The sequence below is a fragment of the Schistocerca gregaria genome, chromosome X (genome assembly GCF_023897955.1).
Source record: "Schistocerca gregaria isolate iqSchGreg1 chromosome X, iqSchGreg1.2, whole genome shotgun sequence".
Lineage (NCBI taxonomy): Eukaryota > Metazoa > Arthropoda > Insecta > Orthoptera > Acrididae > Schistocerca > Schistocerca gregaria.
This window is the reverse complement of record NC_064931.1, coordinates 105,725,008-105,746,022: the sequence shown is the minus strand read 5'-3', so window position 1 is coordinate 105,746,022 and position 21,015 is coordinate 105,725,008. Positions and strand designations below refer to the sequence as shown.

At 42.6% G+C, this 21,015-nt stretch overlaps 1 pseudogene; it reads left to right on the top strand.

Annotated features, from left to right (window-relative positions):
* The first annotated feature begins 16,666 nt into the window (after positions 1–16,666).
* Positions 16,667–16,784, top strand: LOC126299981 (5S ribosomal RNA; annotated as a pseudogene).
* Positions 16,785–21,015: the final 4,231 nt, after the last annotated feature.

Here is a 21,015-nt window from a genome sequence, read left to right as displayed (position 1 = left end):
GTTTAACAGGTTTTTTTTACTGTACTTTACTATATATAAATATGGATTACATAGGTTTCGTACCACAAACTAAAATTAGTATCTATTCTTATATTTTCACTCCAGTGAAAACGCAATTTTTTGTTTATTTCTCTCTCGCGAAATACGTTTAAAGTGAAGTAGATCATCAGACATACATCGTCTCATTCTAAATAGACTGAAAGCAATGTTCTAAAGTTTGTCCATACTGAAGTCAATTATTAAGGCATTAAATATTTGCAAGAAGTGAACGAATCTAGCAAAAGCTGCTGTTAACTACGAAGTACAAAAGTGTTTTAAGCAAAACGGACAAAATTGTTAAGTGAGATAATCAATTTTTTGTTCAGTAAATCACTTAGAGGAAAAATGTCTGACTACGTACTAAACATCACAATTTTCTAAATACAGCAATGAGTTAAATTTAGCACCTCAGATTAGCATGTAGTCTTTGACATTGCCTGTACTACTAACGAAATATGATCAAATTTAATAAATTGTGTATAAAAGTTCTTTACTGCACATAGTCCTTTTCATTAATTAAACATTGCTTGTGGAATAGAAGGGCTTGTTCAAGACAAATTATCTCATTTTAGATTTAAAATTTGTTTCCAGGCTCTTTGTATTATTCTATAAATGACAGATAATATTTTGGTTGTATACCTTTCACCTATATGAAGCAAGAAGATTATTTTCTTCTACTGTTGTTGTATGCCTGTTACAATTCTTTTCAAATAGTGATGGATTATTTGTGACGAATTTCATTAGAACGTACTGTTTTGTTTTTTAATATTTTGTATAGCGATTAATTACACCACTCGGATTATCTACAAGATATAGTCACAACCCATCATAACCATGCCGTTGAGGATCCTCTAATAATAATAATAATAATAATAATAATAATAATAATAATCGATTGCTCACCCTCTTTGATGTGACAGTCAATTGAAGGTCACTGAGATCTATGAGGAATAATAGTAGCCCCGAACCGAACCCTGCGGGACTCTGTTAATGATAGACCAACAACAAATATATGATATTACCACAGAAAAATGTTATAACAAAATATCGTAAGTTTATTGGTGTCTTCGTGTAACTATTATGAGGGTCTGTCGCGCGATTACTTCGCAGCAGGTACGTACCAAGGGCTGAGCCACAGCTGCTGGCAAGCGTTTCAGCAAAACTATTTCCGTGTATCAATCATCGCATCATTCGATTCATCGGCTACTCCGTCACTCGGAAACGAAGTTATCCACGTGTGTAACAGGTTATCGACCAAGCCTGCCGTTGCGGCACGTGCTGGAAAGTTCCAGGAATGTTAATACTAGCAGCGCGCTCTTTCATCGATAAACCAAAAATAAACTCCTATTATTAACTGCATCAAAAATTCATCGTTACGCCAGAGCGACGCCGCGGGCCAAAAGATTAAAAACAACGAGGCATATTTAATCCAAGTTTTGACTTTATATAACGAAATGCTGCTCGCCGATTTAATTAATTTCGCCGTTTTTATTTTTACCCTTGTGTTTGAGATGTTACTGCCTGATCGTATCAGTTACACAGGAAAGATTCTCCGAATTACATTGCATGACGGTGTTTTGTGCGTAAAAAGTGCTATTTGAGGTCAATAAGCTTTCTCTTACGTTCTTTCTTTCCGGGGAGTGAACTACGGCTATAAAATGTGACTCTAAAAAGACAACGGAATAAGCATCTACGAGAACAATTAACTTCTCACTTGACAGAACATTTTATCTACAAACGTCTGTATGTCTGAGAATAATTTGAACATATTTTTCCATGGCGTTATCGTGCTGCAACGTCACGTGTAAAAGACGTGTAAACAGTGTTTACGATGCAGTATGCTCGTATCTCGGTAGCTTGACGTATGAAAAGAGAAATTCGAACGTTTAAAGCAAATATTAGACCTACTATTTGTTCTATGTTAAAACCTAAATATGCATCTTCTGTAGATGGGTGTGAAAACATTTGAACAGGTAGAGCCTCCTAAATACATTTTATGTTATAAACAGCGACAGGTTGACGCAATTCCTAACTCAGGAATATATTTAAGTCAGAGGGTGAAAATTTCAACATTTTGTCCTATAATTCTCCACTGCCAAAACACTGGTAAGACAGGTGCATTATTTCGATGAAAGTTCTTTTAATATAGACCTCTTGTTACGTTTATTTTCATCCATTCAGACCAGAAGACGTAATTAGTATAGCTAGCTATAGTTTTACACTTTGCAAGGTAACTAAGAACAAGATCCGCCTTTGGATCCCATAAATCATTAGCTGTAACTTCTCCGTCACAAGAAACCGACTTCACTTTTTTCACCCATTCCTTTGATTGTTATGTAGTTCACAGGGTGAAGGGATGAACGCTCATCTACTAGACAGTAACAATCGGTGCACAAAATCAGTTGTACTCCTTTTATAACATTTTAAACATTTCTTAGAAATTTGTTCTTGTATTGGCTTTTCGGTGGTGTTTAATGAATGTGGAGTCCACCTTGGACCAAACTTTTTAATAGTTACATTTACATGTAAAATGTAATAATGTTTTTGTGATATATCTATCGTATCATCTGTATTATACTTATTCAATTCCTGTTCTTCTAATACAACATTGCGCACTTTGTCGATGTTTTCATATGTGGTTTCAGCTTAGGGACGTTCGTTACATGGTTTATCTTCAAGTGAAGCACGGCTATCATAATTTAACTGTAGAACGTGATGGAATAGACTACTTATAAACTTAAACCAACTTGGGCGCAATTTCCGTAGATGATAAACCGTCCAAAATAGATACTTTTTCTACCGACCAGCATTCCATTCGACACGATTATTTTTAAAAGTAATATAAACAAAAGTATTCCACAGATCAGGCTGGCACTTGATTTAGACAATTTCGGGACGTGTATCATCAGATACAGCCAATCCCGGATCGGTATGCAATGTGCTAAAGAATACTTCTATATTCCTCGCCAAAATTAGTTATTTCAGTGTCATGAGTACTATCCCCTGAGGCAAAGACGGGAAGTTAGGATTTAACGTCCCACTGACGACGAGGTGGTCAGAAACTGTAGCGACACAGAACCGTCCGACAATCCATATTTTTCAGAACTTCTGTCACATTCAAAAGCTAGTCAAACAATTCAAATCTCGCTGCCATTCAGTGTATAAACAAGATGTTTGATATTAGTTCAACATGATACGCGACCCACATACTTAGAAAGTACTGGCGATCCTCTCCGGTTTCGCACGGGTATCATTAACTGTCTACGGCAGGGCGGAACGGTTATTTCGTTTGCGGGCCACTGATTAGGCTTATCATCAAAATTCAGAGAATTCAATTGTTGTTGTTGTTGTTGTTATTGTCTTCAGTCCTGAGACTGGTTTGATGCAGCTGTCCATGCTACCCTATCCTGCGCAAGTTTCTTCATCTACCAGTACCTACTGCAACCTACATCCTTCTGTATCTGTTTAGTGTATTCATCTCTTGGTCTCCCTCTACGATTTTTACCCTCCACCCTGCACTCCAGTGCTAAATTTGTGATCCCTTGATGCCACAGAACATGTCCTCCCAACCGGTCCCTTCTTCTCGTCAAGTTGTGCCACAAACTCCTCTTCTCCCCAATCCTATTCAATACCTCCTCATTAGTTATGTGACCTACCCATCTAATCTTCAGCATTCTTCTGTAGCACCACATTTCGAAAGCTTCTATTCTCTTCCTGTCCAAACTATTTATCGTCCATGTTTCACTTCCATACATGGCTACACTCCATACAAATACTTTCAGAAACGACTTCCTGACACTTAAATCTATACTCGATGTTAACAAATTTCTCTTCTTCAGAAACGCTTTCCTTGCCATTCCCAGTCTACATTTTATATCTTCTCTACTTCGACCATCATCAGTTATTTTGCTCCCCAAATAGCAAAACTCCTTTACTACTTTCATTTCCTAATCTAATTCCCTCAGCATCACCCGACTTAATTCGACTACATTCCATTATCCTCGTTTTGCTTTTGTTGATGTTCATCTTATACACTCCTCTCAAGACAGTGTCCACTCCGTTCAACTGCTCTTCCAAGTCCTTTGCTGTCTCCGATAGAATTACGATGTCAGCGGCGAACCTCAAAGTTTTTATTTCTTCTCCATGGATTTTAATACCTACTCCGAATTTTTCTTTTGTTTCCTTAACTGCTTGCTCAATATACAGATTGAATAACATCGGGGATAGACTACAGCCTTGTCTCACTCCCTTCCCAACCACTGCTTCCCTTTCATGCCCCTCGACTCTTATAACTGCCATCTGGTTTCTGTACAAATTGTAAATAGCCTTTCGCTCCCTGTATTTTACCCCTGCCACCTTTAGAATTTTGAAGAGAGTATTCCAGTCAACATTGTCAAAAGCTTTCTCTAGGTCTACAAATGCTAGAAACGTAGGTTTGCCTTTCCTTGTGCTAAGATAAGTCGTAAGGTCAGTATTGCCTCTCGTGTTCCAGTATTTCTACGGAAACCAAACTGATCTTCCCCGATGTCAGCGTCTACCAATTTTTCCATTCGTCTGTAAAGAATTCGTGTTAGTATTTTGCAGCTGTGACTTATTAAACTGATAGTTCGGTAATTTTCACATCTGTCAACACCTGCTTTCTTTGGGATTGGAATTATTATATTCTTCTTGAAGTGTGAGGGTACTTTGCCTGTCTCATACACCTTGCTCACCAGATGGTAGAGTTTTGTAAGGACTGGCTCTCCCAAGGCCGTCAGTAGTTCCAATGGAATGTTGTCTACTCCCGGGCCCTGGTTTCGACTCGGGTCTTTCAGTGTCTAAACATTCATGTTCTGTATCGTGTCTCCCTACCACTTTCGCGCAACGACGCTCGGAGCGTGTTCATGTTCTGTATCGTGTCTCCCTACCACTTTCGCGCAACGACGCTCGGACCGTGTTTTTTAGGGAATTGACTAGTTTGAACCTAGGACCTGTTGCTGGTAAGGAGACGCCATACCACACGTCACATGTAGAATTCAGAAGAGTTCAGTGAGACTAGCGATGATATAACCAAATACTAAATGACCTCAGCGTCAGCTCCACTGCACTCCCTGTAAAAGAGTCTTAATACTAACTAAATTTAGTGGAAAGGGTTCAAGGCTTTCCTATTTTTAGTTATCTGGTAAAATAACGTCGAAAAAGCAATTAAGTTTACCATTGGAAATTTTATTCTACTCACAAAACATTGTTTATAAATTGCACTATTGATAAAAGGAAATGTTTTAATACAGGATGGTGAAAACCAACTGCGTTCAACAAAAATGTGAACGAATATTCCCTGAATGGGTTTCCAAGTTCTACAATGGATCGAAGGATGACCTATGCCATATCACATCTATAATCTAGGTTTAATTTAAGTTTCACAAAAGAGAAAACTATCAAAATGGTCTACAGTGACCCTCAATTATCTTTAATTACTTATTTAACTTGTCGTAAATTACCGTGGCTGATGTGGCTTCTCAATTACTATATAAAAGAAAAATCATCGCGTTTCCGATCTGTTCTTCAAGTAGCAAATGTGAACACCATGAGCTTTAATTAACGATCGATACTAGTATTACGCAAAAAGGGGGTGTAACAGATGAGACTTCTGCAGTTCTGAGTGAAGCCTTATGCGCTCAAAAATGGGGCATCGCGTGCGTTCATTACCTTGTCGGTGTTTAGGCAGTGTGAGAGCAGCGGCGGGCAGCACAGCTCCGCTCACCTCGCCATCTCGGAAGCAACTCTCTCCTAACTTCTCCTTACTACAATTTACCGAAGTTGGTTTAAAAAAACTATCTGGCTGTGTTTTCATCTGATCAATCAGGGTCTCAATGTTAACCTTAAGCTCCGCCTACAAAAATTCTGTCTATCCAATCAGAAACATTATACTTTTCGTGGTGGGGCAATGTTTTTAAAGTTTGCGGCGTAACAGAGGCGCAAAAAAGTCTCACTCTAAAACCTGCAGCTGGTGTGGTCCTTTTAGTGTTATCGTGAGATCTATACTGTTCTTCTGGAGGGCTCTATTTTTTAACATGGGCTGGGGGGTGGTCCTAATGTAACAGACACTCGAAAAGGCTCACGCTAAAACTTGCGGGTGGTAGTGGCCCTTTTTGTGTTATCGTAAGATCTATACTGTTTTCCTGGAGGGCTCTAGCTTTTAACATGGGCTGGGGGATGGTCCTTGATGTGACAGAGACGCGAAAAAGTCTCACGCTAAAACGTGCGGGTGGTAGTCTCAGCGGTAGGCTGCCGACGTGGGTGTCCAGTCCGTCCCTTATCGTAGGGCCTTCTAGCTTAACACGGTTCTACTCTCGGCTTCTGTTCTCGTTTCTCCCCTTGGAACTGCGTCGGTCTCACGGTGGGAAGATACGACATGCATTTAGGCATTCTTGTGTTAGTCTGTGGTATTCCATTTGCTCACTCGTTACTCGTATTACTTTGGTTAATTTAATGTCACGATTTATTCGGCGCTATGTGACATACTACTGGATTTGTTTATCATGTCAGGGTTTTCATGGAAGGTGTTGGATTTGCCTGACACCTTACAAGTGCTCTGTCAAACTCTTCACGCAGTATCGTAGCTCCCATTTCATCTTCATCAACATTCTTTTCCATTTCTATAATATTGTCCTCAAGTACATCGCCCTTGTATAGACCCTCTATATACTCCTTCCATCTTTCTGCTTTCCCTTCTTTGGTTAGAAGTGGGTTTCCATCTGAGCTCTTGATATTCATACAAGTGGTTCTCTTTTCTCCAAAGGTCTCTTTAATTTACCTATAGGCAGTATCCATCGAATCCTAGTGAGATAACCCTCTACATCCTTACATTTGTCCTCTAGCTATCCCTGCTTAGCCATTTTGCACTTCCTGTCGATCTCATTTTTGAGACGTTTGTATTCCTTTTTGCCTGCTTGCATTTTTATATTTTCTTCTTTCATCAATTAAATTCAATATCTCTTCTGTTACCCAAGGATTTCAACCAACCCTTGTCCTTTTACCTACTTGATCCTCTGCTGCCTACACTACTTCATCTCTCAAAGCTACCCATTCTTCTTCTATTTTACTTCTGTCCCTCGTTCTTGTCAATCATTCCCTAATGCCCTCTCTGAAAGTCTCTACAACCTCTGGTTCCTTCCGTTCATCCAGGTCCCATCTCCTTAAATTCCCACCTTTTTGCAGTTTCTTCAGTTTTAATCTGCAGTTCATAAGCAACAGATTGCGGTCAGAGTCCACATCTGCCCCTGGAAATGTCTTACAATTTAAAACCTGGTTCCTAAATCTCTGTCTTACCATTATAAATTTATCTGAGACCTTCCACATATACAACCTTCTTTTATGATTCTTGAACCAAAGTGTTAGCTATGATTAAGTTATGCTCTGTGCAAAATTCTACCAGACGGCTTCCTCTTTTATTTCTTAGCCCCAATCCATATTCACCTACTGTGTTTCCTTCTCTCCCTTTTCCTACTCTCGAATTCCAGTCACCCATGGCTATTAAATTTTCGTCTCCCTTCACTATCTGAATAATTTCCTTTATCTCATCATACATTTCTTCAATCTCTTCGTCATCTGCGGAGCTAATTGGCATATAAACTTGTACTACTGTGATAGGCGTGGGCTTCGTGTCTATCTTGGCTGCAATAACGCGTTCACTATGCTGTTTGTATAGCTTACTTGCGCTCCTATTTTTTATTTATTATTAAATCTACTCCTGCATTACCTCTATTTGATTTTGTATTTACAACCCTGTAGTCACCTGACCAAAAGTCTTGTTCCTCCTGCCACCGAACTTCACTAATTCCCTCTATATCTAATTTTAACCTATCCATTTCCCTTTTTAAATTTTCTAACCTACCTGCTCGATTAAGGGATCTGATATTCCACGCTCCGATCCGTAGAACGCCAGTTTTCTTTCTCCTGATAACAACGTTCTCTTGAGTAGTCCGCGCCCGGGGAACCGAATTGAGGACTATTTTACCTCCGGAATATTTTACCCAACAGGACACCATCATCATTTAACCATACAGTAAAGCTGCATGCCCTCGGGAAAAATTATGGCTGTAGTTTCCCCTTGCTTTCAGCCGTTCGCAGTACCAGAACAGCAAGGCCCTTTTGGTTATTGTTACAACGCCAGATTAGTCAATCACCCAGACTGTTGCCTCTGCAACTACTGAAAAGGCTGCTGCCCCTCTTCAGGAACCACACGTTTGTCTGGCCTCTCAACAGATACCCCTCTGTTGTGGTTGCACCTACGGTACGGCCATCTGTATCGCTGAGGCACGCAAGCCTCCCCACCAACGACAAGGTCCATGGTTCATGGGGGGAGGAAGTACTGTATAACGCGGTGATAAGCAGAGCCCTCCTATTTACTATATGTTGAAAACGGAGGAGACGGGAGGTGTTCACGCCTGCCCAACATGTTTTGAAATCATGTACGAGATCACACGTAATTGTATGCGGAAAACGCTAAGTAATATGAGTACATATAGTGAGCTGCCTAAAGTCATGGACAGCGATATCAACATCTACAGATGACGGCTGTAGCTCGTACACAAGGTATAAAGGGGCAGTGCACCGTCAGGTGACTCATGTGAAAAGGTTTCCGACGTGATTACTGCCGCACGACGGGAATTAACATTGTTTGAACGTGGAATGGTACCTGGAGCTAGCTGCATGGGACACTGCCTTTCGGAGATCGTTATGGATTCAATATTCCGAGATCCACAGCGTCAAGAGTGTGCTGAGAATACCATATTTCAGGCATTACCTCTGACACGGACAACGCTGTGGCCGGCGGCCTTCGCTTAACGACTGAAAGCAACGGCATTTGCGTGGAGCTGTCAGTGTTAACAGACGAGCAACTCTGCGCGGAACAACCGCTGAAGTCAATGTAGAACATACGACGAACGTATCAGTTAGGACAGTGTGACGAAATTCGGCGTTAATGGCCTATGACAGCAGAAGAGAGACCCTAGTGCCTTTGTGAACAGCACGACATCGCCTGCAGCGCCTCTCCTGGGCACGTGACCGTATTGGTTGGACCGTAGACTACTGGAAAACCGCGGCCTGGTCAGATGAGTGCCCGTATCAGTTGGTAAGAAGAGATGGAACGTTCGAGTGTACTGTATACTCCACGAAGCCGTGGACCCCAGTTGTCAACAAGGCACTGTGCAAGCTGGTGGTGGCTCCGTAATGGTGTCAGCTGTGTTTACATCTCACGACATTTCAACCGCAGTGTAATGTGCCAAACTGACGCACATGTACGCTCAATATTATTTTAACAATGTTCTCGTATTGATGTGACGTGGCTAAATATACGCCTGAACATCAAAATGAATAAAGCCAAACAGACGAAGAATTATTTTGAAATGGTGTTAATGGTTCAAAAGGCTCTGAGCGCTATGGGACTTAACTTCTGAGGTCATCAGTCCCCTAGAACTTAGAACTACTTAAACCTAACTAACCTAAGGACATCCATGCGCGAGGCAGGATTCGAACCTGCGACCGTAGCGATCGAGCTGTTCCAGACTGCAGCGCCTAGAACCGCTCTGCCACTACAGCCGGCGAAATGGTGTTAATGCTTTCCGTTTTAAATTTAATCGTGTCAGTCACGCCCACGCATCTCCTGCAACTGTACTTCATTTTTGTCAGTGCCAGCTTTAAAATCCAGAGAAAATAACCTGCAATAATTAAATAGCGCTATACTTCACTACTGGCCAATAAAATTGCTACACCACGAAAATGACGTGCTACAGATGCGAAATTTAACCGACAGGAGGAAGATGCTGTGATATGCAAATGGTTAGCTTTTCAGAGGATTCACACAATGTTGGCGCCGGTGGCGACACCTGAAACGTGCTGACATCAGGAAAGTTTCCAACCGATTTCTCGTACACAAGCAGCAGTTGTCCGGCGTTGCCTGGTGAAACGTTGTTGTGATGCCTCGTGTAAGGAGGAGAAATGCGTACCATCATCTTTCCGACTTTGATAAAGGTCGGATTGTAGCCTATTGCGAATGCGTTTTGTCGTATCGCGCACTGCTTCTCGCGTTGATCGAGATCCAATGACTGTTAGCAGAATATGGAATCGGTGGGTTCAGGAGGGTAATACGGAACGCCGTGCTGGATTCCAACGGCCTCGTATCACTAGCAGTCGAGAAGACAGGCATCTTATCCACATGGCTGTACCGGATCGTGCAACCACGTCTGGGTTCCTCAGTCAACAGATGGGGACGTTTGCAAGACAACAACCTTCTGCACGAACAGTTCGACGACGTTTGCAGCAGCATGAACTATCAGCTCGGAGACCATGGCTGGGGTTACCCTTGACGCTGCATCACAGACAGGAGCGCCTGCGATGGTGTACTCAACGACGAACTGGGTGCACGAATGGCAAAACGGCATTTTTTAGGATGAATCCATGTTCTGTTTACAGCACCATGATGGTCGCATCCGTGTTTGTCGACATCACGGTGAACGCACATTGGAAGCGTGTATTCGTTATCGCCATACTGTCGTATCACCGACGTGATGGTATGGGATGCCATTGGTTACACGACTCGGTCACCTCTTGTTCACATTGACAGCACTTTGAACAGTGAACGTTACATTTCACATGTGTTACGACCCGTGGCGTGTTACCACCCATGGCTCTACCCTTCATTCGGTCCCTGCGAAACGCTAGATTTCAGCAGGATAATGCACGACCGCATGTTTCTGGAAACAGAAAATGTTCGACTGCTGACCTAGCCAGCACATTCTCCAGATCTCTCACCAACTGAAAACGTCTGGTCAATGGTGGCCGAGCAACTGGCTCGTCACAATACGCCAGTCACTACTCTTGATCAACTGTGGTATCGTGTTGAAGCTGCATGGGCAGCTGTACCTGTACACGCCATCCAAGCTTTATTTGACTCAATGCCCAGGTGTATCAAGGCCGTTATTTGGGCCAGAGGTGGTTGTTCTGGGTACTGATTTCTCAGGATCTATGCACCCAAATTGAGGGAAAATGTAATGACATGTCACTTCTAGTATAATATATTTGTCCAATGAATACCCTTTTATCATCTGCAGTTTTTCTTGGTGTAACAATTTTGATGGCCAGTAGTCTATTTCTTTCTTTAATGACACACTCATTGGTTTCATTCATTTACATTGCATTTGTTTACTGCAGCATAAAAATGTTCAAAGCCATAGGTTAGAAATCGCGCACTCAGACGGAGTGAAAAAAAAAAATGTCATTAATGTCAAAACAGTGTTTCACGAACCTCACTCTCGGCTATTAGGCGGTTGCAGTGGGGCAGAGCAAGTAACAAATAAACGCTGGGCGAAAGGTCATAACTCCGTACGATCAGAATTATGGCCCCAAATTTTCGCTCGGGCTCGGTTGCTGAGTTAAGTTGGTGATATCTCTCGTTAACCTTGATCAAGTAATTTTTCGTGCAGACTTTTACTACAGTGGATACTTGCTGACTTCCTTGCGTCATTACAGGTCACGTTTTTCTCTTACCTGTGAACTGGTTTAGCCAACCTGTTAACGACAGACAACAGTATGAGCGTCATTTGTAAGTCCGCGACTTTTTCATCGAACGTAAAAATTATCTCTTTGTCTAGAGAAATTAGGAAATTAATCGGCTGGCGAACTCGAGACGTATGAATTATACTCAAGAACCACTAAATGAAACTTTTGGATGACGTGATATAAACTACAGTGTCTGTAAACTCGAGACTATGGCTGTGTTTCACTTCATCTGCTTAAAACTGCTATTGGTTAATAATGCCATACACTGGAGTCAGAGTAAGGACATGTTAGCTAAAACAGTTGTATATCTCTTGGGAATTCGTCGTAGCTCTTATATAAGAAAAATGGTTACACAAACGGTCACACTCAGTTACCATGTAAGCGATAGGAGAATACTGCATTACAAAATTTTAGTTTAAATCTGTTCGCATCTCATTTATTCTAGGCCGTTTTATTCCATCGACAATTAAAGTTCTGCTAGACACAGAGAGTAAAGTGTGTACACTGATAGTAAAAAATTCATTTTGATTATTATTGTGCGTGTCCTGCTGCTTATGAGAGGAGCATGATGTAACTCTTGACCTTCGACGAACGGCATTTCTGTACTCATTCCCGCTCTAGGCGCAAGTAACTGATGGGCTGCAGTATAGATTACGCTGTGAATGGATCGGAGAGTTGCGTTTGTTACCCATTCAAAACTGCACTCTGTTTTATTTTACACGATAAGATAGCGGACACGTGTCACTTTCGCCAACTAGACTAGCATTTACCTCACACCGTATCACTGAATGGCATGCAGCAGGGGCATCTGCTTATCATTTCGGCATAGCAACTGACGAACGTACATGGTATTTTCAAATCCTTCTGGTTGCGGCAAAGTAGGTCAGGCACCCCCATATGTCATAATGTTTGATCTTAAAATATGCTCTAGAATATGTTCCAGAAACAGATGTTTGATACAGGATGGCAGTTCTATAATTATAGGTGAGTACGACGTACGCTCTGTTGCAACCTCTGGGCCGGCCGCTGTGGCATAGCGGTTCTAGGCGCTTCAGTCCCGAACCGCGCTGTTGCTACGGTCGCAGGTTCGAATCCTGCCTCGGAAGTGGATGTGGTGTTGGAAGTCGCCAAAGCCATCCTCCGACAGATAGTGCAACCATATCGGCAGCATATTGGCGAATCATTGGTATTCATGGACTACAATTCACGCTCCCACCGTGCACATCTTGTGAATGACTTCCTTTAGGATAACAACATCGCTCGACTAGAGTGGACAACATGTTCTCCAGACATGAACCCTGTCGAACATGCCTCGGATAGATAGTGGGGGAATCTGGACCAGCTGTGCCTTGATGAACTTGTAGATAGTATACCACGACAAATACAGGTATGCATCAATGCAAGAGGACGTGCTACTGGGTATTAAGAGGTACCAGTGTGTACAGGAATCTGGACAACAACCACCTCTGAAGGTCTCGCTGTATGGTGGTCGTGATGGCTGGGTGTTGTGTGTTGTCCTTAGGTTAGTTAGGTTTAAGTAGTTCTAAGTCTAGGGGACTGATGACCTCAGATGTTAAGTCCCATACTGCTTAGAGCCAGTTGAACCATTTTTGAGTAACCCCTGAGAATAGATAAATCATCACGGGATCTGAGGGGACCGAGCGAGGTGGCACAGTGGTTAGCATACTGGACTCGCATTCCGGAGGAAAACGGTTCAACCCTGCGTCCGGCCATCCAGATTAAGGTTTTTCGTGATTTCCCTAAACCGCTCCAGGCAAATGCCTGGATGCTTCCTTTCATTCACCATCCTCGACACAATCCGAGCTTGTGGTCCATCTCTAATGACCTAGATGTCGACGAGGTGTTAAACCAAATCTTCCTTCCTTGGGATCTGAAGGTAACTTTTGGTTGTTCAATTTCTTGGTCAATTTCGATTGAAAAAAAATGCACAATTAGTTGTGGGACATCATGGAATTTTCTCTCTTCAGCCCCTATTTTTCATGAAGTTCCAATAGGTGGCGGTGGTATATGTATCTTGCATAATGGCATGGGTAGCGGAGGTGCGTTCCAAGCAGGGAGTCGTCATTGAGTTTCTTTTGGCGGGAAACCAGAGCTCGCAGATATTCGCAGGCGCTTGCAGAATGTCTTCCGAAACCTAGAAGTGAACAAAAGCACAGTGCGTCGCTGGGTGAGGCATCTGTCATTATCGCAACAAGGTCTCGCAAATCTGCCCGATCACCAGCATGCCGGCCGGCTCCACACAGCTGTGAGTACTGCAGTGTTTTCCTCGCCCCAAAAATGCAAGCGAACTTCTCCTTCTCCATGACAACACAAGGCCTCACGCAAGATTACGCACGCGAGAGGAGCTCAACAAACTTCGATGGACTCTTATTTCTCATCCACTCTTTAGCAAGGATCTCGCACCTTCCGACTTCTACCTATTCGACCCAATGGAGGGTGTATTCCGCGACAGGCAGTTCGTGGATGACGGGAAGGTTATTGATGCTGCGAGACTTTGAATGCGGCGTCGAACAGTGGAGTGATATCACGCGAGCATGCAGACCTTCGCGGTAAGGTGGCGTAAGGCAGTCCTCTTGAAAGGAGAGTATGTTGAAAAACAGGGGTTTTTAGCCAAGAAGTGGGGACTAACATGGTGTACTGAAATCCTGAATAAAATCAACGTGCTTTCAGTAAAAAATGTGTTGCATTACTTACTCGTAGAACGGGCTTCTGAAAGCATGTTGAGGTTTAGCGACTGTAGCTACATTTCAGACAACTGTGAAGGTTCATTATTCTTGAGGTTACGCTGGGGTTGTTAGAGCAGTCATCTGCAATCATCACGCACATGAGTAAATGAAAGGGTCTGTGAACTGCCGGACTCTGTTCGCCACTAGCCAAAAGAAAAGGTCACTTATGAGAGAGACCGAGCGAGCATCCTGGAGGAGTACTGCTCGAATCCCCATGTCCTGTACATTAACAATGTGTTGCTTAACATAATTTAGGTCTACTGAAGCTACGAATGTAAGGAAGATTAATGTTTAACGTACTGTCGATAATGAGGATATTTTAGACAGTGCTCAAACTCCATTTGAAGAAAGATTGGGAATGACATGAGCTATGCCCTTTCCAAAGGGATCATCCCAGTATTTGCCTTAAGTTCAAATTGTTCAAATAGCTCTATACACTATGGGACTTAACATCTGAGGCCAAAAAAATGATTCAAATGGCTCTGAGCACTATGGGACTTAACTTCTGTGGTCATTAGTCCCCTAGAACTTAGAACTACTTAAACCTAACTAACCTAAGGACATCATACACATCCATGCCCGAGGCAGGATTCGAACCTGCGACCGTAGCGGTCGCGCGGTTCCCGACTGAAGCGCCTATAACCGTTCGGTCACAGCGGCCGGCTTTGCCTTAAGTTAAGTGATTAAGTGAAACGAAGGGATGGAGAGTTGAACAACTGTATTCCCGGTTGTGTTTCCCAAGTACTTTCTGTGTTTACCAGCGTATGCTTCTGGCGTTTAATTCCCACAGCTTGGGACGAAAGGAAATTACATTACTATCCTATTTTTTCCGTAAACAAAAAATATTTTCCGCGTTGACAACCAGTTTTACTCACGGCCAGTGACCAATGCTGAAGAAAACAAGCCCAGTTTTCAGCTTTCATAAGATGACAAACACTAAATGTTAAATACAGCACATATTTATTACACTCTTGCCAAAACTCCAGAGGTTGTGAGTGATTGCTGCTCAAACAGTATCATAGAGGCTGAAGAAATGCTTTATGATTTTCTGGCTATCTGATTTGCTGATTCGCTGGCTTTCTTTTCTTATGCTATTTTGTCGATAAACTGACATGGTGACCTCACCTAAGAATAAAAACTGCATTAGCTGTTTTAAACTGAAAGATCCATCTTCAGACGGTTGTTGAAGTTTAAAATTACACTTGGCTTGTGCTGTTCATGCGATATTGTTTGTTTTTCCTTTCGGGGGAAATTCGTTGTTCAATGACACCACCTCACCAAGGAACTTTCATTGCAGCCAACATCACACGTGCAGCATAAGACAAATGTAATTTTGAATACGAACAGCCGCCAGACTACGAACCTGTAGTTTCGAATCCGGGAATGATGCTGTTCGTTCTTAATAAATAACACATTAACAGTGGCTGGTTTTTACTTTTTGCAGGAATTAACCAGTCTTTTCTTATGTTCTGGTATCAGCATCAATGTAAGGTGGTAAAAGTCTATGGCTGTAAATACCTACGTTCGTTGTTTTCATATTCGACGACAACATCTCTTAAAACCATGAAGTGTGCATACGTGACAGAATGAGAAGGGAGTAGGAAGATGCAATCTCTACAAAGAAAAGCGTCTTTGTTTGACAGATAGGTGTTTGTTAGGCGTAAATACGCCCTGAGGAGTTCTACCAACACAGTCTCACCTCAACATTCGACCACTCATACTAGAGTGTGTACAGGCACAGATTGTAGGGTTGGGTTTGGGTAAGGGTCGCAGTTTCGTACTTCTTTCCCCTCAAATATAATTTGCTGCGCTCCGCCTTTTAATGTGCCGCAGTCGTGTAGAATTTAGTAGTAAAGCTAAAGTCTGTGGCACAAGCCCTTGACCAGGTTACTGGCCGACACCAGGTAGAGTGCACTCTCTCTTACCGTGCCCCAAGCAGGCGGAGGGTGGCGGAACCATCGCCTAGGCCACTTTTTATCCTTGGAAAGATCACCTGTACTTATTTGATAGCAGGTTGAGTGGACCTGGGGCCGTCCTGGAGGCACATGATCCTGTGACCAAAAAGGCTGAAGTCTAGTGCTCTACCTGCTAAACCACCACGGCTTTATATTTAATAACAATAAAATATATAAAATGTTTTAATATAATAATAATAATAATAATAATGCTTAATAAATCAGTTTAGCATAACTTAACAAGGAAAATAATTTACACGATATAAAATCGAAGCATGCACACACCATTTTCAGTATGTCAATTATTAGGTTTGTAGTATAAATAGCACCAGCCACAAGTATGGTTTAAAAACAAAATATTTAAATCAGACCATTACTGTTTCAGGCAACGGCCTTACCGCAGTAGATACACCGGTTCCCGTCAGCTCACCGAAGTTAAGCGCTGTCGGGCGTGGCTGACACTTGGATGGGAGACCATCCGGGCCGCCATGTGCTGTTTTACGGCGTGCACTCAGCTTCGTGATGTAAACTGAGGAGCTACTCGACCGAATAGTAGCGACTCTGGTCAAAGAAAACCATCGTAACGACCGGGAGAGCGGTATGCTGACCACACGCCTCTCCTTTCCGCATCCTCATTGAGGATTACACGGCCGTCTGATGGTCACGATGGGCCACTTTTGGCCTGAAAACGGAGTGCATTACTGTTTCAGGTTAATTACAAATCCGTCTTCAGATAGCTCGTAAGATTTCCTAGGTTTACTTTTTATTACGACAATTAGAGGGCTCTCGAGCAATATACATGCAAAAAAAGTGTTAACTTTAAGATGCATAAGACAAATACAGGACGAATTCGTCGCATAGAACTATACACCACTGCACCAAACCTGTAAAGAGTACAAAACAAGCTCCCTACAGGAAAACAAGGCAATCTACAACAGCTATCTGAAGACGGATTTGTAATAAATCTGAATCCATAATGGTCTGATTTAAGTTAATATTTTGATCCATTCTTGTGGCTGGTGGCTGTTTAAACGATAAACCTTTCAATTGTGCTACAACCAAGTGCAGTAGTGAGGAGGTGTGAGGAGGAAGTAATCGATACGAAAAGTAACTATTTTACTTTTGGCGACCATGTCGGGCAAGAATCAGATAACGCCTTCCTTCCGCCGCTACTGAACACTGTTATAAGATAAAAATTTCACTGAGAAATAATTGCCTTAAGTTTAATACGGGATTTAGACAACAATGCACCTTTGGACTACCAGAACCAATATTTTGAACTTGAATAAAACATTACAAGGAGCGCCGCGCGCGCGAGCGCACTCACTCACACACACACACACACACACACACACACACACACGTCGTAAAATAGGAAAAAATAGACGCAGCACTTTGCACTAATGCAACTAGTCAGCCTAGTGGCAGAGAGATATACAGTCGGGAAACCTTCGGAAGGGCCTGTTGACGCGAGCAGGTGTGCGAGGCAGAGGATTCCAGCAGTTCCATTAGATGGCACATGATGGCGCTGGGGTGAGAAACTGCCTTTCAAAACTGCCTAGTAGCAGGCAGGAGGTAGTGAACATACCAACCACCACTTCCCCTCAAACGCTGGCACAGAGGAACATGCGACGCCGGACAGCATTCCTGGACTTTCCATGACACAATTTCAGAGACTTTACTGGTCTCACACAGATATGATTTTATGTATACAGACTGAAGCGGCGAGTGAAAATTTGTATCAAGGGCGGCAATTGAACCCGAGTGTCCTATTTACTAGGCAGGTGCGTTATCCACTAAGCCACAATGGCACAGTGGATCACACAACTGCACAGATTAGCCTGGCAAGCCTTACTATTCTACCCAAATTCTGTTCGTGTGTAAGAGGGAATTTAAAGTAGACTGGGGCAGCAATGATAATTTGGATCGAGGAGGGAGGGATGCCAGGGTAATCTGTGCAAGGTGGCTTAGTGGCTAACGCACCTGCCTAGTAAGCAGGAGACCAGGGTTCGATTCCCTGCCTAGCTAAAAAATTTCACTCGTCTCTTCAGTCTGTGTACAAAAAATTCCTGGCCTTGTCACAAGCTAGCATCTACAAATGAAGGTTTTGTATCACTGAAACTGATAGGGTCAGCAAGCCACTTGTTTGTGACATTTACACACTGCTGATGGTAGGCGGTCACCACAAAATATTTTCTGGAAGTGTTCTTAAGAATCTGTGGCGCGTCATGTCAGGAAGAAATTGTGCGTATAAGGGGTGCGGATCGACCTACAAAACCACAGCGGTGAAATTCTTTTTTTCCCCTGTGAAAGACGAGGAAAGATATCTTTTAACAAATTCTATTACTTTAGTCCTTGTTGCATTAAGCGTGACTATCTTTCTTGAACTATCTCAAGAGATATCATACCTAAAATACATTTATACTTCTTATTCAGTAACGTTCTTCGAATATTTCAATGAACGAGCCTTGACACATATGCAGACACTCTGTAGGCTTAGTCTGTTACTATTAATTCATGTCCCTAAACACAAATAGTAAACCTGTTACCAGTTACTATTGTATTAGCTTGTAGAGTATTGAGTATTCACCAGCAAGACTTTGTGTTCTACATACACCAAATATATTAGTTAATTTGGTTCAGTCTGACATGTTATAAGGTTAGCATTTCTAAGTGGGATAAAGAAGTTGTTTCAACTGACAAAAAGTTTTTGTTGATAATAGTGCAAGCCCTATAGTGATCAACACCAAAAATTTGGTATAAAAAAAGCCCTCTTCAGTCAGTTAGTGGATTCATGTCTTCATATCAGCTTTGACTAATTATATCATTTTCATCAGAAAATAACAGAGCTTCTCCTACCTAATTAACCGGATCATTGCGCTTTGTGTGAGTCACACTAGTCTGGGTAAAGCAAGCTAGTTTCGATGTGCCGTACTGTTAACTGCTCTTTCTATTCCATTCATGGATGGAATGTACGAAAAGTGGCTGCTCATACATCTTCATACAAGCTTTAATTAATACATTTCCGTTATCGCGAAAACTTCATAAGCAGCAACAGATTTTAATATTATTGCCTGAAAAGCAGCTCTTGATAATCTGTAACAAAATTTTTGTAAGATTGACGCCTTCTTTCTACTTGTCTCAGTTAATTCGCCAATCGTTGACAATTACTATAGAGCTCGTACGAGAACTGAGAAAACACACTGCGTGTGATGTCCTTAGGTTAGTTAGGTTTAAGTAGTTCTGAGTTCTAGGGGACTGATGACCTCAGAAGTTAAGTCCCATTGTGCTCAGAGCCATTTGAACAATTTTCACCATCAGTGCCTGCAGACGGGCACGGATTACTGCACGCAGTCTTGCTCGGGACCTTACCGCAGCCACTGGAACAGTTGTCTCCAGACACACAGTCTCCATATACCACTGAACGGACATGCTTGATTCACCCGGAGACCTGCAAGGTGCATTCCACTGACCCCCTGGTCACAGGAGAACGATGGTCACTGGAGAGCCTGTCTCAAGAACACAGTACATGGTCATTGGAACAGTGGTCCCAGGTTAGGTTCACGGACGAGTCCAGTTATAGTCTGAACAGTGATTCTCGCCGGGTTTTCAACTGGCGTGAACCAGGAACCAGATACCAACCCCTTAATCTCCTTGAAAGGGACCTGTATGGAGGTCGTGGTTTGATGGTGTGGGATGGGATTATGACTGGTGCACATACACCCCTGCATCTCTTTCACAGAGGAACTGTAACAGATCAGGTGTATCGGGACGTCATTTTGCACCAGTATGTCCGTCCTTTCTGGGATGCAGTGGGTCCCACCTTCCTCCTGATGGATGATAACGCACGGCCCCACTCAGCTTCCATCGTGGAAGAGTACCTTGAAACAGAAGGTATCAGGTGAATGGAGTGGCTTGCCTGTTCTCCAGACCTAAACCTCATCGAGCACGCCTGGGATGCACTCGGTCGACGTATCGCTGCACGTCTTCAAACCCCTACGACACTTCAGGAGCTCCGACAGGCACTGGTGCAAGAATGGGAGGCTATACCACAGCAGATGGTAGACCATCTGATCCAGAGTATGGCAACCCGTTATGCTGCCTGTGTACGTGTGCATGGTGATCGTATCCCATTTTGATGTCGGGGTACACGCGCAGGAAACAGTGGCGTTTTGTAGCACATGTGTTTTGGGACGGTTTTCTCAAACTATCATCAATACCGTGGACTTACAGATCTGTGTCGTGTGTGTTCCCTATGTTGCTATGCTATTAGCGCCAGTTTTGTGCAGTGCCACGTTGTGTGGCACCACATTCTGCAATTACCCTTAATTTATGAGCATGAGTGTATTATTCATGGGTGCCGGCGCGAAGTGTGATAGGGTCCCTCTTACTCATGCCTTGCGTTAACAACTTTCAGTTGCAACCTTTGACTTTTAGGAGATGATGCGACAATTTACGACGAAATGTCATCAGAAGAAAATAGTCGTAATACCCAATCTGACGCCTGTAGGACCTGAGATAATTTTCGGTAAGTAATATGGAAATCTTTGTTTTGTAAATAAAACCCCTTTTCTTGCTGCGCTGTGTTTTATTTTCCCAGATACGTTCCGACTCTTTTCACTTTATGGCATCAGTGTGCTCTATAAAAGTACAGTTACAATACACTTTGGTTTTCATGTATTATTTGCAGAGTATAAGGAAATCTCTAGCTGCCCCTCTACACATCTTGTCGG